We start from the raw sequence: 27583 nt of genomic DNA on the forward strand, positions 1-27583 counted from the left end.
AAATGTCCATTCACAGGAGAATGAATGAATAAACCATGTTACATTAATGTAATGGATTATTCCCAGCAAAGTAAAGGAACTACAGTGACATGCAACAACGTGGATAAATCTTAGCAATGCAACATTAAGTAAAAATATTAAGTCTCAAAGGATTACATATAGAATGTCTTTTTTGTAAAGTTACAACCAAAATAAAAATATACACTTTCTAAGAATCCATAAAGATGTGATGAAGCTATACAAAATCAGAAAACTAGAGAATTCAGGCTGTGAGGTCTGGGTGAAGGGGGAGGAATGGGGTTGGGGAACCTAAAAGGTCAGATGTAGATTATTAAGGATCTATCCTTTTGTTCTGGTAGTAGGTTCACAGGGGCTTATTAAGTTTTTAAATATAAATTAAAAACAGGCTATATGTGAGCTAATAAGAGCATGCCCTAAACAAGGATTATGGCTAATCCACTATCTAATTCTATCCACAGTATATCCAATTTTTTATTTTATCTTATTTTATTTTTTTAATGTTTTTAATTTATTTTTGAGACAGAGAGAGAGCATGAACAGGGGAGGGGCAGAGAGGGGGGAGACACAGAATCTGAAGCAGGCTCCAGGCTCCGAGCTGTCAGCACAGAGCCCAACGTGGGGCTCCAATTCACAGAGTGTGATCATGACCTGAGCCGAAGTCGGATGCTCAACCGACTGAGCCAATCAGACACCCCTATATCCAACTTTTTAAAAAGCTTCCAAGCCTATGTTAACTAGAGCCTATGCTGACTAAACTGAGTTTTCATCTTCTTGATTGGAGTATAACTTTTTTTAAGTCAAATCTACTCAACTGTAAATAGCTGTTATTTTTCCTAGTGTGGTAACTTTAAAAATATGAATTGCTGACATAGTATCCTAAGTTATTATGCCAGTTATTATGTCTAAGTCACATACTATGATTGTACTCCTGGCACACCCAATACAACGATATTCATGAAACCGCAATTTAGTAAGTACTCTTAGCTTGCTACATACTGGAAAGGGAACAAAAACTTCCACGATCCATAGAAAATACCCTTGCATTTTACAAAATGACTTGTTTCTCGCCTAACCCTTAAAATATAGATGCCAACTCAAAAGAGTCTCATAACTCATAAATGACACTTTTAAGTCAACCTCGGTATTTTTTCCACAAACTTCTGTTCGGGAAAAGATCAAGTGCAAAAATTTTTCCTTAACGCAGATTTTCTCAGCTATCAGAAAACTTAAACTTAGGGTTTTCATAACAACGCAACCATTTAAGTGTCTACGTATATATTTAACATTCAAAAAAAATAAGACTGTAAAAACAATTTGTTCTACTCAATTTGTGCATTTTGTAATTTCCAGCTAATATGGTTTTTAAGAACTCCACATTTACCTACCTCTGACACAGGTTCAAGAGGAAAACAGCACATAAATAACTGACAAACACACATGAAAAATAATATTCATATGTAAAAGAGGTCCCCTTCTCTATTGTTTCTCTCTCTTGTTTCGGTGCGGGGGGGGGGGGGGGGGGGGGACGGGACAAACTTCAAACTTCTGAAATAATCTATTTATTAGCTGGAAAGTTTTAAGTTGTTTAACCATTTGGGTAATAACACTAAACCAAAAAAGTGAGAGAGAAAGATAAAAGGGGAACGACCAAGGAACACAAGTAATAATGTGAAAAATGAACTGTTATTTTGTGAAGTGTTATTATTCACCTGTCAAACACTCCCAGATCTAGGTTCTCCAGGCTACAGCATTCACATCACTATCAAGGATGTTACTCTCAAGTAAGTAGGATTAGAACATTAAAGGCAATATAGAAATAGGAATATTTCCTACCGGCATTATCATTAGGCAGATAAGACACCAACTAATGAAGAAACTTGTGTCTTAATACACACTACCTTACAACATTATACAAAACAATTCTCATAAAGCGATTCTACAAAGTAAATTCAGCATCACACACAATCCTGTGTGATTCAAAGTCTCATCATCTGACAGATGGAAAAACAGACTCATAAATTTAAGAACCCTTACAAGATCACTCAACTAGTAAATGGCAGCAATTAAATGCAAACTAGGGACACCTGGGTGGCTCAGATGGTTGAGCCTCTGACTTCAGCTTAGGTCATGATCTCACCGTTTGTGGGTTTGAGCCCCGCGTTGGGCTCTGTGCTGACAGTTCAGGGCCTGGAGCCGGCTCCAGGTTCTATGTCTCCTTCTCTCTCTCTCTGCTCCTCCCCTACCTGCACTCCGTCTCTCCCTCTCTCAAAAATAAATAAACATTAAAAAATAATAATAAATGCAAACTCAAATCTACTGACAGACTTCGATTTACAAAAAACTAAATGAAAAAAAAATAGAATATAAGTCAGGAGACCAGGGCTATCTAGTGTTGGAAAAGAGCCACAGAGACCTTTCCCCTGGCCCTGTGGATTCTACTTCCTGAAAAATAATACCTCCCACCCTATGTGCTTCACAAGGCTACTCTGAGGATCACAGACTAACAGTTGTGCAAAGACTTTGGAAGTTACAGTGTTATATAAACAGGGAAGATGACCCTTCCAACCTAACCAATGACAGTGAGTCGTGAACTCAAGGGACAGCAACACAACACCATGAGCTTGTGACTGGTGTTTTTTTTTTTTTTTTTTTTCAGTCTGCAACAAATTCTGCAGTTCAAGAAGAATTCAGACTAAATCTCAATTATTCAGTGTGTGATTCATAAATGGAAAAATACAACCACTGGGTTCATTTATCAAAATTTGATAGTTTATCAAGACAGGAGAACAGAATAAATTCTCTCTTGCCTAAAAAGGCCTCCTCAATCCCTATCAGTAATAATGATGAGGCCACAGTAATAACAACAATGCTTGCTATATGCCAAGGATTTGGCTAAGCATTTTACATGCTTTACTTCATTTAATCCTCAAAAACCCTCTGTAGGAGATGTGATTATATCCATTTTACAGAGGAAATAGTCTAGAAGAATGATTAATTTATCTGAGATCAAGCAGCCAGTCAATGGCAAAGTCAGGATTCGAAACAGACAACCTGTCTACAGAGTCGACAACCTGCAGCTCCTCATGACTCATTCTGCTCTGAAGCATCCACCAAAAAAGCCCACTCATCTCAAAGGCTACCTCTCCAGGAAGACTTCCTTCATCCAAGCCTAAAACCAATTCTCTCACAAAGCACCATTTCATTCCTTCTGTAGTGACACCTCTATCTGCCTATCTTATACAGTTATGAAAGAACAAATGCAAAAATCTATGAACATTATTATGAATCTTGACATCCATATACATACGTACACACGCATATGTGCATAGAAGAGCAAACATGTAACTATCTGAGTCTTGAGTGCCTCCACCCTAAAGAACCATCCACATCAAGACCATTTTGAAACTAAACAAGAATGTCTTCAAACATTCTTAACAGAGACATGAAGTTATTTGCCCTGTACCATAGGGTGAGTGACAGAGCCAAGATATGAATTCATGTTTATTTACATAGTAACTTACATTACTCAGTCAGCTGCCTGATTCCAAAGGCCAGTGTTCTTAGTACTATCTACATTGCTCACCTAATCATTTAGCCTCTCAGATCTTAATTCATTTTTAATTTTTTTAAATTTTTACTTATTTTTGAGAGAGAGAGAGACAGAGCGTGAACAGGGGAGGAGCCAAGGGAGGGAGACACAGAATCCAAAGCAGACTCCAGGCTCTGAGCTGTCAGCACAGCCCAACACAAGGCTCCAACACACAAGTCAAGAGATCCTGACCTGAGCCGAAGTCGGATGCTTAACCAACCGAGTCACCCAGGCGCCCCTCAGATCTTAATTCTTAAGGATGAAGGTGGGGTAGGGACCAGGCCATGTCAATCTCATTTGCTACTGAATCAACAAATATTTACTGTAGCAAAATTATAGAAATTAAGTACATTGTTGGTAATGTTTAAAACTCCATGAGAGAAAAAGCCTTCAGCTTCCAAGGGAGATTCTGGACTACAGGTTTTCTAGAGCACAAAGTCAGGCCTACTCCCTCCCTATCCCCAATAACAATGAGAAAAAGAAAGGATTTCTAAAATCTGATTTCCCAATTTTGCTGAAAATTAGACTCAAGCATGCTTACTCAGTAACCTATTCTCAGAAATAAGATGCTTGGGGCACCTGGTGGCTCAGTCGATTAAGGGTCCAACCCTTGATTTTAACTTAGGTCGTGATCTCGCAGTTCCGTGGGATCAAGCCCCTGGTCTGTGCTGCCAGCACGGAGCCTACTTGGAATATTCTCTCTCTCTCTCCCTCCCCCCTAACCCATCTCTCGTCCTCTCTCTCAAAATAAATAAACTTTTAAAAAGAAAAAAAGAAAGAAGATGCTTACCTCTTGGAATAAAATTTTCAAAATACCACCCTTAACTTCTTAAACCCTTTACCTTCACTAGGCCCTCAGCTTAGACAGCGCCTTCCGCACATAGCCTTCCCTGATCTTGAACTCTGCCTCTTCCTAACCCTTTGCCCAACCTGGACTGAATTAATTAGCCCTCCCATATTCTTCCACTACACTAGGGTTGCCTTATGTTGCACCGCTTACCAGTTCTGTAACTACATGATCCTTGAAGGCAGATACTATGTTTTGCTCTCTGCTGTATTCCTTGTATATATCACAGTACCTGGACGGTAAACTCTCAAATATTTGTCAAATGAATAAATGACTGATGACCCAATTATGACTCTGTCTTGGTACTTTTGTGGGAGGCATAGGAGAAACCTCTTCATCGTTCTCCATAGCTGTAGCGTGAACTCGTAACTTAAACAATCTTGCCATAGGGCTGTCTCTCTACTGGGCTCTGTTCAAGCAGGTGCTATGACCACAGTTACTGTGCACCCTTTGCTTGCTGGGAAGTAAATTAAAGCTTATAAGCGTGTACTTCAACTGAGATGCTGACTGCAATTCATTCTGCAGGTGCTTTATTCCCAGATAATTCACTCGAAGGACCTGCTCATATAAACAGCAAACACTGCCACCACAGCATACACAATTACATGACCTATCCTGTGAAATGATCACCTTGGCAGTTACTTCATTTTTGATCCTCCGTGCTCCAGTGTGTACAAGACACTTTACATTAATCATCTGATTTTCTATTTGCATCAGCCCATGATCAGTCTCCATTTTAAGGTTCCTCGGTTGAGGAAATGAAACTCACAAGGATAAATCTATAATTTGAACCCAAATCTGTTAGGTGCCACAAACCTGTGGATCTCTACACTAAAGTGTCTTCAAATAAAAGATACCTGCCTTGATTGTTTCATAAGGTATGGTCAGTTAATCAACTAAAAATTGAGCTAAAGGGGTCAGAAAGAAACAATCATCCAAGAACTTAAAATGTAAGATGAGGCTTTCCATTCAGCTTTAAATAGATTCAAACTCAACTCAAAAGATAAAAGGAGCTTCAAGAACCAAAACTGTCAAGGCTCCTGGGTAGCTCAATCAGTTAAGCATCTGACTTCAGCTCAGGTCATGATCTCACGGTTCAAGAGTTGGGAGCCCTGCGATGACAGCAAAGGGCCTGCTTGGGATTGTCTCCCTCTCTCTCTGCCCCTCCCCCACTCTCTCCAGTGCATACGTTCTCTCTCAAAATAAACTTAAAAAAAAATAATCAAAATTGTCATAATGAGAGTTATACAGTCTTAAATGAGGCTGTCATGAGAACATTTAAGTCACTGTTAGAAGCTGAGCTTTTTTCGAAACAGTTAATCAAAACGATGAGTACAAGGATAAACTGACCATCTGTTAACAGGGTGGTTAAAGGTTAGGAAAGCAGACCAGAAGAGAGGAAGAAAGAAAAAAAATCTCCTATTCCAAGAAAAACGGACCATATGCGAAGTTGTTCCCTTGCCAATTTACAGAAAACACAAAGAATATGGAAAATAGGAAAAATGTGACAGTATTTACAAGAATTTTCTTTTTTAAAAAAAGCTGCCAATTAAAACAAAAGGTTCAAATCATTAGTAGAGACCACAGAACATCTGACATACAATCTAAAAAACTGCACTATGTGTTTAGTTCCTCTAGACTTAGAGTATGTTCACTGAAAGGCAATTTCTCTAGCAAAATCATTCCAATAATGCATATCTACAAGATTTTTAATACAGTGACTAAAGTTAAACCTCACTTAAAATTACAATTAGCTACTTGCTGCCGGTAAAGGCATTTGGTTTAATGCTGAACTATTCTAACCTTAAAAGAAATACATAAGTGGTGTCCATTCTTAAATCATTTCCCTTTCTGCTTTATGACAATATTTGAAGACACTGGCATTTTAATATTGTAAATCCACAATGTTTCTCTGACATATGTTTGCTTTTCTATTTCTTAAAAGATTAATGAGCCCTCACTTAAATGCATTCCCAGTCCGTCAGTCCTGATGCTTCAATGGCTTTATACAATTTCCCTTGGAAAAAAAGGGTTTTTTTTTTTTTTTTTTTTTTTTTTACTCTTCATACCTATGGCAGAAGCTTAGTTAGCATCCTGAGGTTACACTCCATTTCCCGAAGAGACCATATTAAACAGAACCCAGAGATGTTTCTAAATTCAGCAACCAGTACAATTCCTACATCTTTCCTATGACATATTTACAGCCCCCTCCTACGATACACTGTTCTGTCACAGGTTTAACAATACCTCCTTCCCTCTCTTCTGACTACAGATTCTTAACATGGAATGCTTTCTTCACTATTATTGTTACTGACAAAATGAATCAACTGAGGAACAGATTAGAAATGATACGTAATATATAATCACAAAAGTGATGTAATGGGGAAATGACCTAAGTGAATTACATAGCTTTATATACATTAACACAACTTCAAAGGTTTAATATCCCCTACACCTAGGTGCAGAGGTATGAAACAATAATTTGGTTCATACTACTTACCCTATACTCATTCTACTGGTAACTAGGATTGTGATTCACTACATACCATGCATTGGTTACTATAATGTACATCATCTTATTCAGTAATAACAAGAATAAAATGATGTCGAATACTTAAATTGTGCTTACTCTGTTCCAACTATTGTTCTAAATACGTTGCATATATTAATTTATTTAATCCTTACAATTATGAGATAAGTACTATGATTATTTCAAATCCACAAATAAGGAAACAGGCTTTGAAAAGTTAACTAATGGACAGCATAAGTAAGGAAGTGATAGAGCCATAACTGAAACTGAGGTTGGAATATGGAGTCAGGACAAGCTCTTACCCTGTAAGTAATACTTTCTGCTTTCATTATAGCACCCCTACCCCCAACTTCTCTTCAAGGACTCCCTGTCACCTAAAAGACAGAGAAGAGGAATTTATGGCTCTCCGTAATGAGGCCCCACCTCACATACAACCTTATCTCCAACATTTACAATCTTCAGCTAGAGCCAATCAACGGTGCTGCCATCTCCAAAACCATTATCCATGCCTTTCTTCATGTGATTTGGCCCTGCCTAGAACAGCCTCTACAATTCTCTACCCTCAACAAATTCTGCCTGGGGTTCAGACAACATTCCACCTCCTTTCCAGGACACTCTTTGACACTTCCAACGAATTGTGAGATTCCCTGTGCATAAACTCTTTCAGTAATTACTGCAACCGATGACCATTTTAGCTAACAGCAATATACTGCCTCATTGCAACTTGAATGTTTTTGGCATGCTTTTCTCCAAACTATAAATTGAGGGTCAGAATTATTTCCCAAAATCTGATATCTGCCTCAGTCTGTAGCAGTGTTATACATATAACAGGAGCTGGATAAATACTGTTGAAAACATGAATATAGGGGCACCTGGTTGGCTCAGCAGGTTAAGCGTTCAACTTAGGTTCAACTTAAAAAAAAATGAATATACACTTTTCTTTAGTGACAGGCAGTAAGGCAAAGTGGGGAAAGTATAGGTGTTGATGTCTAATAGACCTGGATTTTCATCTTCCATTTGCTAACTGTTTGACATTGGCAAGTTGTCCTGAGTATTTCTATTCTCATCTGTACAAACAAAAATAAAACCTACACCCTACAGGGTTGTTATAAAATTTAAGTGAGAGAAAAAACACAAATTACCTTCAAAGGAGAGGCAGACTGACAGCTCTCAATATGTACAATGGAAGCCAGAAAATGGAGGAATATCTTCAATGTGCTTAAGAAAGTAACTTGCAATATAGGATTCTGCATCCAAGGAATATATCCTTCAGAAATGAATGCACTTTCCAGAAAAGAAAAAGAAAGAAAAAAAAAAAGTTTGCCACCAGCAAACTTTTAACACCTGTATTAAAAGAAATTCTAAAGGCTGTTCTTCCAGCAGAAAGAAAATTATCACAGATAAAAGATCGGACAGGAGGGGCGCCTGGGTGGCTCAGTCGGCTGGGTGTCCAACTTCGGCTCAGGTCATGATCTCACAGTTTGTGGGTTCAAGCCCCACATCGGGCTCTGTGCTGAGAGCTCAGAGCCTGGACCCTACTTTGGATTCTGTGTCTCCCTCTCGCTCTGCTCCACCCCCATTCACGCTCTGTCTCTCTCTCTCAAAAATAAATACACATTAAAAAAAAAAAAGAGGGGCGCCTGGGTGGCGCAGTCGGTTAAGCGTCCAACTTCAGCCAGGTCACAATCTCGCGGTCCGTGAGTTCGAGCCCCGCGTCAGGCTCTGGGCTGATGGCTCGGAGCCTGGAGCCTGTTTCCGATTCTGTGTCTCCCTCTCTCTCTCTCTGCCCCTCCCCCGTTCATGCTCTGTCTCTCTCTGTCCCAAAAATAAATAAAAAACGTTGAAAAAAAAAAAATTAAAAAAAAAAAAAAAAACAGATCAGACAGGAGAGGAGCAAACAGTTGACCCTTGAACAACACAAGGGATTATGGGTGCTGACCCCTTTCCATGCAGTAGAAAATCTGCATATAACTTTTGACTCCACCAAAATGTAACAGTAGTACTAAGAGCCCACTGTTAAGCTGAAATGGCCCCAATAACATAAATACTCAATTAGCACATACTGCGTATGTTATAGGTATTATTGTACTCTTACAATAATGTATGCTAGAGAAAATATTATTTAAAAAATCATAAGGAAGAGAAAATACATTTACAGTACTGTCCTGTATCAAAAAAATCCACATACAAAGGGACCTACGCAGTTCAAACCTGTGTTGTTCAAGGGTCAACTATAAATCCAAATTAATGTTAACAGTTCTAATGTTACAAAAAATAACAATACTGACTTATGGGGTTTAAACACATAAGTACACAGCTAATAACAACATAAAAGTTGAGATGAGGGTAAAGGAAGTTAAAGTGTTCTAAGATGCATACACTGTCAAGATAAAGGATAATGGTACCAAGTAAAAACGGACTCTAACAACTCAAAGAGGCATGACAAGAAGCACCTGGCTGGCTCAGTCAGAAGACTGAGCATGCAACCCTTGATCTTGGGGTCGTGAGTTTGAGCCCCACATTAGGTGTAGAGATTACTTAAATAAATAACTTAAAAAGATGCATGATGAATTTTCTTTAAAAAACCATCAAAAGAACTGAAAAAAGACTATACAACCTCCAAAGTAACCAAAGGGAAAAAGGTTATTTAAAAAGGCCCCAGTCAGGGCGCCTGGGTGGCTCAGTCGGTTAAGCGTCCAACTTCGGCTCAGGTCACGATCTCGCGGTCCGTGGGTTCGAGCCCTGCGTCGGGCTCTGTGCTGATAGCTCAGAGCCTGGAGCCTGCTTCAGATTCTGTGTTTCCCTCTCTCTCTCTCTGCCCCTCCCCCATTCATGCTGTGTCTCTCTCTGTCTGAAAAATAAATAAACGTTAAAAAAAAATTTTTTTTTTTAAAATAAATAAAAAGGCCCCAGTCTCCTTACCTTTTTGTTTTTTGTGTCAATGTCTTTTTTAGGAGTCCAGGTCAACTATCTTATGGAATGCCCACATCATGATTTGTCTGATTACTTCCTCATTTCTGGCAATAATACAACCAGAGGTAATGTTACACAGTTCTTACTGCATCAAATCAGGAAATACTTGATGTCAGCTTGGTGATCCTAAGTTTAATCACTTGGTTAAGGTGGTAAATGCCAGGCAGGTCTCCACCGAGTAAGATTATTTTCCTTATCTAAATAGTAAGTAATCTGTGATGTGATACTTTAATACCGTGTGAATATCCTTTTTCCCTAACAATTTAGCAGTTTTAGCATTTACTAATGATCCCTGCCTGAACCAAATTACACTGGGGTATGCAAAAAGGTGATTTTCTAATTATATCATTCCTTTTACATTGATTTTTCTGGTCATCTTATGCAAAGAAGACCCACAATCTTTCTCTCCACATCTTTCCTTCCTCCCCACCCTACTCATTATTAACTAATAGAATATTCTTAAAATTCAATGCCCATTAGCATCATTCTTTGTCATGCATACTCAAGTTGTCTCCAATTTGGCCAGTAGCAGGCTTTACAAGCTTTGAACCTTTGAACCTGAACTGCTAGTCTTTGATAGCTCTCCTGATTTTTGGTACAAGCTGTCACACAGTCAGCTAGCACTTTTCCTGTCCCATACCTGGAACCAGCTCCAAGGAACATTTCTCTAAGACTCCTTTTAGAGGGAAATAGTACTGAAAACTGAATTATCTGGGCACTGGGTATGCTTTTCTCTGCTGGGCCGGTGCTGGGCCCTTTCAGGAGACAGACCAAGTAAATGTATTTATTTATTTATTTTTTAAATATTTTTTTTTTTTTTTTTTTTAATTTTTTTTCAACGTTTTTAATTTATTTTTGGGACAGAGAGAGACAGAGCATGAACGGGGGAGGGTCAGAGAGAGAGGGAGACACAGAATCGGAAACAGGCTCCAGGCTCCAAGCCATCAGCCCAGAGCCTGACGCGGGGCTTGAACTCACGGACCGCGAGATCGTGACCTGGCTGAAGTCGGATGCTTAACCGACTGCGCCACCCAGGCGCCCCTTATTTATTTTTGAGACAGAGAGAGACAGAGCATGAGTGGGGAAGGGGCAGAGAGAGAGGGAGACACAGAATCTGAAGCAGCCTCCAGGCTCTGAGCTGTGAGCACAGAGCCTGACGCGGGGCTGGAACTCACGAACCGTGAGATCATGACCTGAGCTGAAGTTGGACGCTTAACCAACTGAGCCACCCAGGCGCCCCAATGTATTTATTTTTTAAATCATAAGTTCATATTGATATTTCCATGTCAGATTTAACATTACAAGGTTTTTTTCTTCTTGGTTTTATTTTCTTCCACTAAAAATCTGATTCTAAAAAGCACTTTATGTATGTGCTTTTTAGTTAACAAAAGTTTTGAAACGAGGCTTGACATCTCTTTATGGTATAAGCCTTCAGAGGCAAGACGCTTCATGCCACTTTATAAATGTTTTATTTTTGATTTCTGACACAAATAACAAGGGTGCTAGTAAAATAACAACAAAGCAGAAGAGAAGGTAGACAAGCCACTCTGGAAATACTATCATTAGCTAGTCAAAATTCCACATGGATTGACACTGGCAGAAGGTGAACGTCCTTTCTTTCCTAAATTACACTCTGTAACATACATTTTAAAGTTCCAAATCTTGGAATGCCACAGAATAAAATATGCTGAGAAAAAGAAAAAAATCCATTCACATTTTTATATTAGTTCTAATCTTTATAAAACAGATGTGAGCTCCCTTTGTAAAGATACAGCTAAGTGGCGCCTGGTGGCTCAGTGGGTTGAGCGTCCGACTTCGGCTCAGGTCGTGATCTCACAGTCCGTGAGTTCGAGCCCCATGTCGGGCTCTGTGCCGACAGCTCGGAGCCTGGAGCCTGCTTCGGATTCTGTGTCTCCCTCTCTCGCTGCCCCTAACCCACTTGCATTCTGTCTCTGTCTCTCTCAAAAATAAATAAACATTAAAAAAAATTTTTTTAATAAAATAAATGAACAACTAAGAACTAAGAGATAAAGCTGACCAAATAGATACCAGACCAGGCCTTGTCTAATCTGTGTCCAATCATGGGCCCAAATCTTTTTCTGTAATCTTTTTTCCTAAGAGCTGGGCACACCGTTAAACAAAAATGCAGTTCTTCATTCATAGAACAAAAAAGCTTTCATTAACTCTCTCTCCCAGTTCAGAAACTAAAAAGGGCTATCTATTATTACCTACAGAATCCAATCAGATTCCATCTGACTCAATTCAACCCCATCACCAGTTTCTAACACACCACTCACTTTTTTTTTTTTTTTTTTTTGGAAAGAGAGAGTGTGAGCACATACATACACATACACACACACACACACACACACACACACACACACGCACGCACGCACATGCACGCAGGGAAGGGGCAGAAAGAGAGGGAGCCAGAGAGAGAATCCCAACCAAGCAGGCTAGGTGCTGTCAGCACAGAGCCCAATGCAGGGCTTGAACCCACAAACCATGAGATCAAGACCTGAGCTGAAACCAAGAGTCAGACAGTTAACCGACTAAGCCACCTAGGTGCCCCCATACCACTTCTAATTCGGTCATCACGAAGTTCTCGCCCCTCAAAAAATGCCAAGATCATCCCAGCCTACAGTCTTTTACCTTTTTCATGCAACTTCCACTGAGTATTTACTACACACATTCTATCTTGATGAATAGGATAGCTCATATTTGCTTTCGAGTTTCCCTTGATATACATTCTATACCCTGTACTTACCACTAAGATAGAGATTTTTTTAAAAAATGAAATCTCATATCAAAGAGTTAATAATATAATAGACACATGGGACTGATTAGGTAGAATCAAACAAGTATTATCCTGGGGTACAAAGTCTTACTGAAAGGAAAGAGATGTCAAAAAAGATGTAACCAACTGGAACTCACATGTACTACTGACAGGAGTGTAAAGTGGAAAAAGTAATTGAGAAAACTTTTTGGCATTCTCTCTTCAAGCTAAACCGACACAGAATCCATGACCCAGTAACTCCACTCCATGTTACATACCCACAGAAATGTGTATATACATAAACCAAAAGATGTGCAAGAATGTTCACAGCAGCACTTACTTGTATTAGTCAAAAACTGGAAATAACCCATACTTCCATCAATAGAATGGATAGTGTTACATTCATACAACAGATCAATATGAAATAAACTCTTAACACACACAAGAACATGGATGAAGCTAATCAATGTTGAAGTGTTGAAAGAAATCATACATACCAAACATAACATACAGCTTTGATTATATAAAGTTGTTAAGAGACAAAACTAGTCAATGTCAAGATAGTTGTCACCCAGTGGAGGAGAAAGTGGGGAGTTTCTAGGAGAAGGCATGAGAGAGGCTTCTGTTAGTAATACTCTATTTCTTCTTCTGGGTACTGGTTAAAAGGATGAATTCACTTCATGAAAATCCATATTGTAAAATCCAGGCTCTATATACTTAGGATTTATGCACCGCTTCATTTTCCTTCAATGAGAAATTTATTTTAAAAAGACAAGTGATGGCGGGGGGGGGGGGGGGGGGGGGGCAGTGCCTGGATGGCTCAGGCGCTTAAGTGTCTGACTTTGGCTCAGGTCCTGATCTCACGGTTTGTGAGTTTGAGCTCTGCGTGGGGCTCTGTGCTGACCGCTCAGAGCCTGGAGCCTGCTTTGGATTCTTTGTCTCCCTCTCTCTCTCCCCCACCCCTGCTCATGACCTGTCTCTCTCTGTCTCTCAAAAATAAATAAATGTTAAAAAAAAAAAAAAAAAAAAAAAAAAAAAAAAGACAGCTGATGGAGCACCTGGGTGACTCAGTCAGTTAAGCATCCAACTCTTGATTTCGGCTCAGGTCATGATTTCACTGTTTGTGGGATGGAGTCTCTCATTGGGCTCTGTGCTGACAGCATGGAGCCTGCTTGAGATTCTCTCTTTCCCTTTCCCTGCTCCCTCCCCTGCTCACATGCTCTGTCTGTCTCTCTCAAAATAAACAAACATTTTTTAAGAAGACAGATGAGAAAGAAGTAGGTAAGTAAACTAGCATTTACATCCTACTAAGTGGAAAGCACCTAATAAGTTCTAGACACTGCATGGAAATTATTTTATCTAATCACAGCCACCTCTGGAGGTAGATATTTGAGGTACACATGTGTCATTTTAGTAGCCCTACATCTGAACCCCCTTTCCTATGTTTGGGGATCCCCCCTACCTTATGAAGCAGAGCCCACTCCGGAAAGTGATTCAAAAGTAATGACTCAAAAAGCTAAGTCTTCAGAGAATCCATTCAGGCAAGTGTTAGCTGCACTGAAACTTTATCAGGTTTCCAGGGACAGCAGTTTGACTTACAGTGTCTGTGTCCCCTGATGGTTTTGGCAGTTCAAACTGTAGTGTCGGTGCCTAGGATAATGTTCCTAGACACAGAACTTCTGAGCCTCTTTCTCTAGCCCTCCAAGGGATTCTTTGAACCACCAAATAATATCCTATTCCTAAGTTCCCTTGCCAGAGTCCATTTTTCTTGCTTGCCATTAAGAGTCCTAACAACCCATTTGATAAATGTACAATAAGACTCATCACTCTGAAAAACAGGCAGTTTTTTATAAAGTGAAATACACTCTTACCATCCAGCCCAGCAATCCCACTCCTATTTATGAAAACATATGTCCAGGCCCCCCAAAATATTTTGAATATACATATGATACACAAAAATGTGTAACAGCTTTACTCATAATTGTTAAAAACTAGAAACAGGGGCACCTGTGTGGCTCAGTCAGTTAAGTGTCTGACTTTGGCTCAGTCATGATCTCATGGTGTGAGTTCGAGCCCCACATCAGACTCCTCACTGACAGTGCAGAGCCTGCTTGGGATTCATTCATTCATTCATATTCATTCATTCATTCATTCTCTCTCTCTCTCTCTCTCTCTCTCTCTGCCTCTCCCCCATTTGCTCATGATCTCTCAGAATAAACTTAAAAAGTTAGCAATAAAATACATCAACTGGTGAATGAATAAACAAATTGTTAGTATATCCATATACTGGAATACTACTCAGCAATAAAAAGATATCAACTCCTGATACATGTAATAACATGAATGAATCTCAAAAGCATTAGGGCTAAATGAAAAAGGCCTGACTCAAAAGGAGTCACACCTAGTGATTCCATGTGTATGACATTCTGGAAAAAGTAAAACTATAGGAAAAGAAATTAGATCAGTGGTTGCCAGGGATGGGAGATAAAGGGAGGTGACTGACTACAAAGGGACCCAAAGGAACTTCTTGCAGTGATGGAAATATTTTATATCTTGGTTGTGGTGGTAGTGACATGATTGAGAAATTGTCAAACTTCATAGAATTGTATACCCAAAAGAGGGTGAACTTTACTAAATGTAAAGTATGTACCTCAATGTATTGACTGTTTCAATGTACAGTGTCCCTTGACTGTTTTAAAATACTCATATATACAGTAAGAAGCAGATTCAGTCCTAATTCATATGCCCATGTCCCGAAAGACAGAATTTGTGAAAGGCACAGAGAAGAAGGGAGTGGGAAGGAAAACAGATTCTATGCTATTCTTTTCTCCCCCAAACTTTTGCTTATGAAAATACTTCAAGACCTGCCTCTGATACCATCTCCCTCATACAGCCATCCATTTATTTGTTCATTCCACAAATATTTGTTGAATGGCTACTATGTGCCATCCACTGTCCTAAATATTTAGGACACATCAGTAAACAAAACAAAAATCCCCGTCCTTGTGGAGTTTCAGCCTAGCAGAGGGGTTGGGGGGGGGGGGGGGGGGGGAGCAATACATCAAAAACATCATAAATAAGTCAATAATACAGCCAATCAATGTTAAAGTCAAGTGTTATGCAAAAATAAGAGAGCAAAATAAGAGGAACCCAGAGTGTGGAAAGAGCAAATTGCAGAATTAAAAATTAGAGTAAGCAGGAGCGCCTGGATGGCTCAGTTGGTTAAAATATCTGACCAGCTCAGGTGGTGATCTCATGGTTCATGAGTTCGAGCCCTTCGTCGGGCTCTGTGCTGATAGCTCAGAGCCCTGGAGGCTGCTTCAAATTCTGTGTCTCCTTCTCTCTGCCCCTCCCCCGCTCATGCGCGTGCGTGCACAGGCTCTCTCTCTCTCTCTCTCTCAAAAATAAACATTAAAAAAAAATTAAAAATAACTAAATAAATAAAAATAAAAATTACAGTAAGCTTACTTCACAAGTTTAAAGAGGTGAAGAAAATTTTAAGCACAAGGAACAGCAAATGCAAAGGCCCTGAGTCTAAAGCATGCCTCACCTGTTTGAAAACAGCAAGGAAGCCAACTGAGTGAACCAGACAGAATAATGGTAGATGAGGTTAGAAAAGTAATAGGGTCAGGGGCCCCTGGGTGGCTAAGTCGGTTAAGTATCCAACTTTAGCTCAGGTCATGATCTCCTGGTTCATGAGTGGTAGCTAAGAGGCTGGAGCCTGTTTGGGATTCTGTGTCGCCCTCTCTCTCTGCCCCTTCCCCAATCACTCTCTGTCTCTTTCTCTCAAAAATAAATAAAAACACTAACAAAACATTAAAAAAAAAAAAAAGAAATAGGGTCAGATGAAACAGAGTGAAATGGAAAGCCCACGCAGAGTTTCGGCAGAACATGAGTAGGATAGGACATATTCTCAAGGATTATTCCAATTATTGTATTGAGGTAGACTGTTGGAAGCAAAGATACCTTAGCAGGGGATCTAACTAAGAATCTTTTACAAAGATCCAGGTGAAAGATGATGACCAGTCCATATGATGGCAAACAATAAAGGTGGTGAGAAGGGATATGACTGTGTATACTTTGAAGGTAAAGCTGTCAGGGCTTCCTAGAAGATTGGATATGGAGTGTGAGAAAGGAGGAATGAAAGTTAACACCGAAGTTTTTGGCCTGAACAACTGGAGGATGGAATTTTCATTAGACATGGGGAGACCCATAAGTAGAACAGATTATGAGGAGAAGAAAAGGGGCTTGGTTTTAGACATTTTCCATTTAAGATGTCTAGTAGACATCCTGGTGAGGCTATTAAGTAGGCAGTTGGGATATATAGCTCTGAATTACAAAAAAAGAGATCTTAGAGATACCAACTTGGGAGCCAGTGTACTAATAGTATCAAAAGATGTGTAAGTATGCATAAGATCCCTAATGGGAACTCCAATTTTAAAGAGGAGAAAGGAAGAAACAACAAAGGAAACTGGTAAGAACTAACCAATAAAATGGAAGGGGGCGGGGGGTGACAAAGATGTGTGGTATCCTGGAAGCCAAAAGTGAAAACAGTGTACCAAAGGAGAAATGAGTAATTAACCGTGTCAAATGCTGTTTATAGGACAAACACAATGAGAACTGAGAACTGACTTTGAATTTAGGTGAAAGGTTGCTTCAACTGAGAAGTAGGAAAAAAAGCTTATGAAAGAATGAGATGGAGAAACTAGAACTCACAAACATTGTTGATGGTAATGTAATGCAGTCCTTTTGGAAAAGTTCGATGGTTCCTCAAAGTATTAAACATACAGTTACCATATGACCCAGCAATTCAACTCATAGGTATGCACCCAGAGGACTGAAAACACCCATTCACACAAGAACCTGAATATGAATGTTCATAGTAGTATATTTTGTAACAGCCAATAAGTGGTAACAACCCAAATGTCCACCAACTGATGGATAAACAAAATGTGGTACATCCATTCCAACAATGGAGTATTCAGCCATGAAGAGGAACGAAGTACTGATACATGTCACAACATGGATAAACCTTGAACACATTACTAAGAAGCCAGCCAAAAATGGTCATATATTGTATGATTCCATTTACATGAAATATCCAGAATAGGCAGATCCATAAAGACAAAAAGCAGACTAGCAGTTGCCAAAGACTGGTAGCAGGAGGAAATAGTGAGATATTGCTAAGAATGAGGTTTCTTATGGGATAATGAAAATGTTCTGGAATTAAGATAGTGGTGATGACTTTGTGAATGTACTGAATTATACACTTAAGATGATGAATTTTATGGTATATGAAGTATGGTATGGTATGGTATGGGAAGAAAGAAATTAAACAGTTGAATAGAGACCACCCTTTCTCTAAGTTTTGCTACAAAGGAGGGCAAATAAATGGGACAGTATCTGGCAGTGAAAGTGGGATTAAGAGAAAATATTTTTAAAGTGGGAAAAATAACATGTTTATATGCTCTGAAGGATCCAATACATATCAAAACAGTGATGCAGGAGAACTGGAGTTAGGGGGGATTCTTGGAGCAATATCCTTGAGTAGTTGAGAGGGGGTGGTATGTAGTACACAAATAAAGGGATGGTCTTTGACAGATGCACAGACAGTTGAACTATAGTAACAGGAATGAGGGCAGAAGGCATAAGTACAGAGTACTTCAGTTTTCTTAGTGAAGCAGAAAGCAAGGTCATCTTGCTTGAATGGGAGAGGTGTTACAGGTTTAAAGAGAAAGTAGATGGTGTAAAAGAGCAGTCTAAGAGAGAGTGACAAAATGAATGGACTAGGGACATATGATTGCCTGGCAGCATTAAGGACCCACTCAAGGTCCAAGGTCATGATTTAAAAATAAGATCAGTTGGCACGGGTATGGGAGTGCGTGAGTGCACGTGTGTGCAAACACCTGTGTGTGCGTGTTTTCTGATACATTCAGATGTACTGGTGCACATGGAGTAGAAGAATCAGGTTTAACCAGAGTTATAACATTAGCTAAGTCAGTGATAAAGCAAGAAGGGCCTGGGAGTTGAGGGTATATGAGAAGTTTGTATAACTATGGAATTTAAGCTGGGTGAGGAAGGCAGTGTGTACATCAAGAAGGTAAAAGACAATGAAAAAAAATGGTAGGATCAATGGATCTGAGGTCCATGATCTGACTGATATCCACAGAAAACAAGATCGCTAGAGGAGGAGAGTTCAAGGAACCAGAGGCCAATGTGTTAGAAGAATCATCTATGTGTCAGTCATCCCTAAATGCTCAGGCCCAAGAAAGCATTCTGGTTTCTGAACAGCAAATGGATTCTTACAGTTACCAGATAATTTTGCATTCAGCTGTCATTTACATGCCCTCCTCAATTCAAACACTGGCATGCCTGGTGCAAGTCCCATGCATTTTTATCTATTCATTTTATCTATTTGTTTAGTAACTTACATAAATTTCCCAATATACTCCTGGGCATATTCCAGGTGCTATTAATACTTACTGATGGATACAGAACCTTGATGAGTTATAAAGCCATGCAGTGAGAGAATGACAGAACAGATGAGTGAGCAATTGTCCTTTCCATAATACAAATATTGGAGACAATCTCTCACCATTTATAGCTGTCTGCCTTCCAGACTACATTATACACACAATTCATTTACCAATCATTGTCCTTCATATTTACTATTCAAAGACACTGCAGCTGATGAGGCAATATTCTATGTTTGGCTGCAAAGACTATACACTATTAGTAATTGAAATTAGAGAAGACAGCCATTTCATCAAAGGAAAGCTGTTTTAAAACTGTTGTAACTAAAATAGCTACATCTTCCACATATTTCTAAGAATACATGTGCATCACTGTTTTAACAAAAAGTATAATTTTTTAATCTCAAGTATTAATGGGAGAAAAGCAAAAGGCATATGAATTATGTCCCAAAAAAAGAATAAACCTATACCGAGTTCTAAAGCAATTGCAAAATCCTCTTTGCACAACTCTCCCTCTGTCACAGAATGTAGGGAATAAGTGATCTTCCTGTAACCCACTGGTTCTCATTTCTGTGCATTAGAAGCAGAGGGAGCTTTTTTAGCTAGATATTATGCCCTCACACCCCCAGAGACCAATTAAATAGGCCTGGGGTGGGATATAGGTTATTGGTAATTTTTTAAACTCTCCAGAAGATTTTACTATATAGACAGGCTTGGGAACTACAGACCTAATCTAATCTAACCTAACCCCTTCTTAAGTATTGGCAGCCCATACTTTTATACTTCAGATTTCATATCCAACTGCCCTAGACACCCCAAATGCAAATGTGCAATCCTAAAGTCAGCATCTTTTTCCCCAAATGTATTTCTCCTGTTGTTTCTTTTTTCTTCAACATTTTAGATTGTGAAATATAACTTAAATGCAGAAAAATGCATCAAAACATACATGATTAAAGCACAATTTAACAGTCCTAAAAAAGTGCCCTGGTAATTAATTAGCTGCCAGATCAAGAATTATACCACTAACAGCACCTCAGTTTCCTATCTCATATCTTGGATGGTATCCCAATTCATCTAGTCACTCAGGTCAATAGATCAGGGGGCATCATCTTAAGAATTCTCCTTCTTCCTTTACATCCAATAAATCCCAAGTAGTAAAGACTTTACTGCCTAAATATCTCCCCTCTTCTTTTTCACCGCTACTTTCTTAGTCCAGGCTCTCAATGAACCTGCCTCCAGTTCATCCAGTGAAATGATCTCTTAAGGAACAAATCTGATAGTCACCCACTCTTTCTGGCTTCCCATATCTTAGCAAGTTAAGGTTTCTCCATGATCTGGGCCTGATCTCCCTCTCTAGACACTAACAAACCTGCCCTACTTCAACAATTATACTACAAATGTATAACATGCTTCAATTACCAAACACATTATGCTATCCGCTATCTTTCTACTGCTGCTCTTCTGTAGGACATATCCTTCCTTCCCATTGCTGTACTTGATTATCTTTCAAAACCCAACTCAGCCACCAATTTCTCCAGGAAGCTGTCACTGACCCCCACTCCATCCCTAAATAGTGATTCATTTGCCCTCTATGCTATTTTTGTACCCTGTTCTTGTCTATAGAATTATTTATCACACTTGTAGTTAGAAGCATTTTTCAGTGTCAGCCTCCTCACTTACAATAGCTTCATACTTGCTCTGAGAAGTGTCTCTTCTCTTCCCTGTACTGCGCTCCATCTACAAAGGTAGGATTCCAACAGGAGATAAGTACTTCAAAACCCTGCCAGCGACCAATGCTGAAGCAGGACTGAGCCAATGAAGATTCTACCTCCCAGGAATTTGGAATTGAAATTAAAATAGAAAATTAGTGTCTCTGTGTGGCTGAGAATTGTTAGTTTTAAAAGAAAGGCTGTGGGGGCAGCCATATTCTACCATATGTACTAAAAAGAGGAGAAAGCATATCTTCAAAGAGAAAAGAATGAACAGATGGGCAAAGTGAAATACAGGTAAGACAAGACAGTCACATGGGTAACTCAGGTCTTGGTTTCAGTCCGTCCAAAAGCTCCTCTGAATTCCTGCTCTTGGCTTCTAAAAGCAAGATCTGCATCTTTAAATACTGCCAGTTTCTATAATTTGCGACTAAAAGGTTTATGTACAATACTGAATTTACTTTCTTACACATCTTTCCCCTATTTATCCTACGAGCACCATGAAGGCACAGACCATGTTGTCATCTATTTCCCAGGCTAGCAGAGACCTTAGAAAATGTCAGGTACTCAATTAACGACTGGCCTCCATGGCACACTTAAGAACTGTAGATTTTTACACATGTAAATTTTAACTTAAAAAAAGTGTAAACTACTGAACTCTAGCTAATTACATGCATATCCAAGGGTTTAGGGGTAAATTGTAAGGATGTCTGCAACTCCTTTTGAAACACATCAAAAATAAGATGGACTTGGGACACCTGGCTGGCTCAGTTGGTATAGCATATGACTTTTGATCTCGGGGTTGTGGGTTCAAGCCCCATGTCAGGTGTCTATATCTCTTAAAAACAAAATATTTAAAAATATATATATATATATTTTTTTAAAAAATAAGATGGTCTGATAGATGGGACAGTGGGATAAATAGATATGGATATGTGATAAAGCAAATAAAACAAAATGTTAGGTACTGAGGTTGAGTTAGTTGTAGAATATGTGTTCACTGTATAATGCTTTCCATTTTTCATGTTTAAACTTTTTTAATAAAATGCTTACAGAAAAATGTAACAGCAATACATTTGCACTGACTTAAATGGAAAAGGTCCATTCACATACTCATATTAACTGATCGTATTGTCCTGTGCCTAAAAATGGAAATTCAAAGAACTTTAATACGTGCAATAGATACCTAGGAGATTTCCTTTCACTGATGAGGTTTTCCAAGTGTGTTGTCTGTCTTTCCAGTTCACATGCTTATTTTATAGTAGTGAGAGCAGTGAGGCACAATTACCATGTATAACCAACCTGGTTTTGTGGTGCAATGGACAGCACAGTGGCCTTCTAAAATATGTAACAAAATATTTCTAATTTTATGCCTCCTTTAAAACTAATTTTAGAAAACATATTAAAGTTAGGATAAATGGGGTGCCTGGGTGGCTCAGTCAGTTAATTCAATTCCAATTGACTCAGTCCAATTCTTGATTTCAGCTCAGGTCATGATCTCACAGTTTGCAGGATCAAGCCCCACAACGAGCTCTGCACTGACGGCGCAAAGCCTGCTTGGGATTCTTGCTCCCCCTCTCTCTCTGCCCCTTCCCATTCTCTTTCCCTCTCTCTCTCTCTCTCTCTCTCAAAATAAATAAACATTAAAAAAAATAATAATAAGGTTAGGGTAAGTTAAATCATGTTTTCTATTATCAAGACTATTCATCAAGACAAAAGAGAAAGAACTGGCAGCTTTATATTGTTAATTTTCTCTTGATAAGACAGAAAAACACCTTAGGAGAATTAGGAGATAATTAGAAACACAGAATGCTTGGGAATGCAAGCTGGTGGAGCCACTCTGGAAAACAGTATGGAGGTTCCTCAAAAAACTAAAAATAGAACTACCCTACGACCCAGCAATTGCACTACTAGGTATTTATCCAAGGAATACAGGTGTGCTGTTTCAAAGGGACACATGCACCCCCATGTTTATAGCAGCACTATCGTCAATAGCCAAAGTATGGAAAGAGCCCAAATGTCCATTGATGGATGAAATGGATAAAGAAGATGTGGTATACATATACAATGGAGTATGACTTGGCAATCAAAAAGAATGAAATCTTGCCATTTGCAACTATGGGGATGGAACTGAAGGGTATTATGCGAAGTGAAATTAGTCAGAGAAAGACAAAAATCATATGACTTCACTCATATGAGGACTTTAAGAGACAAAACAGATGAACATAAGGGAAGGGAAACAAAAATAATATAAAACCAGGGACGGGGATAAAACAGAAGAGACTCATAAATATGGAGAACAAACTGAGGGCTACTGGAGGGGCTGTGGGAGGGGGGATGGGCTAAATGGGTAAGGGGCACTAAGGAATCTACTCCTGAAATCATTGTTCCACTATATCCTAACTAACTGGGATGTAAATTTTAAAAAAGAAAAAATATCATTGTTTCACTATATGCTAATTTGGATGTAAATTTTTAAAAATAAAAAATAAAATTAAAAAAAATAAATAAAAAGAAAAAGAAAAAGAAATGGTGACATACACACACACACACACACACACACACACACACACACACACACACGAATATCAGCCACAAAAATAAAAAAGAAATCTTGCCATTTGTGATAACATGAATGGACCTTGAGAGCCTTATGCTAAATGAAATAAGTCAGACAAAAAAAGAAAACTACCATGTGATCTCACTGATATGTGGAATCTAAAGAAAAAACAAAGCCAAACAAAAAATGAGCTCACAGATGTAGAGCACAGACCAGTAGTGGGGATGGGGAGTGGGCAAAACAGGTGAAGGGGTCAGAAGTTATAAACTTTCAGTTATAAAATGAATAAATCATGGGGATGTAAGGTACAGTATGGTGACTATACCTAACAATACTGTATTGCATATTTGAAAGTAGCTAGGAGACCAGATCTTAAATGGTCTCATCACAAGAAAAAAAACTATAATTATGTACGATGATGGATGTTAACTAGACTTCCTGTGTTGATCATTTTATAGTATGTACAAATATCAAATCACTATGTTGTATACCTGAAACTGAAATAACGTTATGTCAATTATACCCTGCTTTAAAAAAAGATAAAAGAATCAAACTGAAAAAAAAAAAAAAAAAAAAAAAAAAAAAGAAACACAGAATGCTAAAACTGGCCAAATACAATGACAAATACAGTAACAATACAAGATCCTTACTTTTCAAAGAGAAAAACTAACATCTAAAGAGGTGAAGTACCTTGCCCAAAGTCACCAACTTTCCAGCAAGGCTCAGACTCCATCAAACCCTGGACTCATGTCTAAAAGTCCAGTGTTCTTTCCATCCTCCTTTGTAGTTTTAGACTCTTTCCTTTCTTTAAAGAGCAATATTGCATGTAATGCCTCATCTCAGCTCAAATATTCTGTATTTGTCCAACTCATCTAATTTTTTTGGACTAGGCATTCAGGTTATAAACATGAATGAATACAAGAATCACATTATATCCAGGATTCAAATGACATACTTTATAATTCACTGTAACTGAACTTCATTAAAATGGCCTGAACAGTCCTGTCCCGTTTTAGGCAAATAAAGAGGCCCTAAAAGAATTTTAGCAGTACATGTGTTTGCATTCCTGGTCTGTGGTAGAAGGCCAAAAGTCTACAAGTTATTTCCCAAAAAGCGCATAACCCAAAGCTATAAAAGCTGGAGAATAAACTTTTTTTAATTCAGTCTATTTTTTGGACTTTTTATTCAGAGTGTATATGTTGAAATAAAGGATTATAGAAGATCTGGGTAAGTGTATTTTTATTACAAAAGCATTCAAAGAATTCTAGTCTTATTGTATGAGGACCTCAATTAGGCTTCAGTGAATTTATGATTATAACCACTATATTTCTATTGAGATCTTACCACACAACTGAAAATCTAAGAAAAGACTGGATCATTTAAGGTGAAACCTCAGCAAAATACAATGTCATCCCAGAGAGCTATAGGTCACCAACCAAATGCAAACAGAATGGTATTTCTTTGTCTGATCTTTGTACCATTCGTGGCAAAATCAAAGCCATAAGGACTGTCAAAAAGGGTAGTTTATGATATGGAAAATAAATTTAGATCATGCTACTTCCATCTATTAAAATTCATCTGTACTAAAGTCACCTCTACTGAGATAACTTAGGAATAGAGCGCTTAACAAGACAGAGTTCCAAGAAAAATAATAAAAAATAAGTCAACCAGAATGAGCTTGCTGCCTTTGTTATATTAAAATGGGAATGTATAGCTGTCTCTTACTTTCTGATTAATAAGCAATCCATACAAATACTTAACATTCTGCCACAGTCTATAGCTTCCAATCCCTAAATCAGATTATCACAAACTCTGCCACTGTAAATGTACTTCACCAAGACTTCAACATTGATGAAATACTCAAAATACTAAAGAATGGCCTCTAACCTCCTAGGGTCAACAAGGAGAAAGGCCATCATATTTCCCAATCCCTCTGCAGCTACACAACACAATGAAACTAAGCCCTCAGCAATGGAAGTAAGCCGACATTGTATTCGCACTTTTTACCTCACCTGCTCAAGAGAAACTCTCTTGCCCTATACTTCCAAGCAGAACCTTGGAAGCCATGTATTGAAGACAGCAGAATCCCCACCGGCCCTAATGCCTGAAAGCCCTAAATGCCTATACAAAGGAGAACTACATGCTGACGTGGACACTTGCTCTGGACTATTCTACACTGTGTTTGAGGTTTTAGGCAATGTATTTCAGGGCTCTAAAGCAACAGCTAGGGTTACTTAACTAATACAATGGCCAAACCCCTCACACAAGGCGACGGGTACAACTATTAAAATCTCTACCAGGAACTTAACAAGCTTACAATGAATGCCCTCCCACAAAGTAACACATAAAAGTTAAAATTAAATTCCCAATATGACAGTTTCCCAGGAAGACATTATCTGAGAAGACTGTAAAGCACGGTGGATAAGAGAATAGGCCCTGATCCCTGCTCTACTACTTAAGTAAGTGTGTAACCTTGGGATAGAAAAACTAACATCTGTCTCACATCTAAAGTGAAAAAAAAAGCAATACTCATCTCACTGAGTTGTTGTGATATTTAAATGAAAAATATTCTATACGCAATTTTAAATCCATAAGCTTGGCAGAGTGCATGACACAAGTGTACTCAGTAAATGTTAACTTTTATTACTAAAATTATAAAATTCATCAGGCTACTGTACAATTTCACTGAGTTGGTCATGTATCAATAAGAAAGGCTACTAGAATGCTATCAAAAATTCCCTATAGTCCAGTTGGTGATACACAGTATTCAAGTAGATGTGCAACTAAACCTAGATTCCCTTAAAGGCAAATTAAAAGCATCTAACTTCCAGTAGCCAAAAAAAGCTGCATAAAAGAAGCATGACCTAGGGTCTGGCTATTTACAAATCATTACAGTGACCAAGAGAGAACAGTGCATTGTATTACCACAACCCAATTTCAACACAGGCTGTACAGGGACTCTGACGGCACTATTTTCCAAAACAAAAAGAGTCATCCCAGCACCCCACATATGTATGTGAATTTATAAATAGTTGAGATGCAAATAATCTAAAGATGTGAAGAGAGATTACCCAAGGAAATTTCAGAAATCTGCCCCACCTTTCTCACAATAAATCTTACAGCATAGAGAAGGCTTTGTGATTTAGACACATAAAAAGAAACCCCCTAACAGACATTAGTCCTAGGTATATCATAAAAGCAATTCCATATTTAAAAAAAAAAAGACATTACCAAAATAAATTCTATCCTATAATGCCATCTGGAGAGCAGGCACAAGTTCAATAAATTGTACAGAGAGAAAGGTAAATTTCATTATAACATTACAGAAGTTCCAGAATGAGAATTTTTTAAGTGTTACTAATGATTTCCTCAGCAGTGGCAATAACATTTATGCTTCGCTACCCCTAAAAATAAACTACACGTAAAATAAAATAAATAAAACAAAATAAAAGCCCTCTTAGTATACAGAATGTCTATCCCACCCTCCCTGACTGTCCACATTTTACCTTTTTTTTTTCTAGGCCACATTTAGTCTCATTGCCACAATGAGGCCCAAGGAAGACTGTCCTCTTTATTTGTATGTGTACCACAAATTTAGGCACTGGGGCGGAGACTTTTGGTCTGCCTTACATTAGCATGAGTATCACTTACCACCCAGAGCAAAAACTCTAGAATGGCAGAGATCATCATCTCCTTCTGCTCTGCAATTCTGACAGCCACAGCAGAGAAATAATAATGGTTTTATCACCTACAATTTACTGAATGCTTCATGTTGAGCTAGGCACTACACATAAATAATTTTTAATGGAAAGTTATGAAATATTTGATAATACAAATTACTAGATGAAACATTTGAATTTATGAAGCATGTTAATAAAGTGAGTACCTGAAAACCAACCATCCAACATGAGAATGAGTGCATTGCCATTACAGGTGAAGCAACTCATAGTCTTATCTTCCCAGCAGCCCTATGAGGCAAGCAGGTATGCCACCAGGGGAATAGAGGTTCAAAGGGACTCAACCAAGTTCACAGGCTGTTATTAAGAGATATAGCTCACATTCAAACCAGTCTTCTGACTAAAAAGCTGACTGCCTTTCCACCACA

General features: G+C 38.6%; 1 protein-coding gene across 7 annotated transcripts in view; it reads right to left on the minus strand.

Moving 5' to 3' along the window:
• Positions 1 to 27583, minus strand: part of STRBP (spermatid perinuclear RNA binding protein) — a 151198-nt gene that overhangs the window by 92402 nt on the left and 31213 nt on the right. The window lies entirely within an intron of this gene.

This window comes from Panthera onca, chromosome D4 (assembly GCF_046562875.1).
Source record: "Panthera onca isolate mPanOnc1 chromosome D4, mPanOnc1 haplotype 2, whole genome shotgun sequence".
Taxonomy (NCBI): Eukaryota; Metazoa; Chordata; class Mammalia; order Carnivora; family Felidae; genus Panthera; species Panthera onca.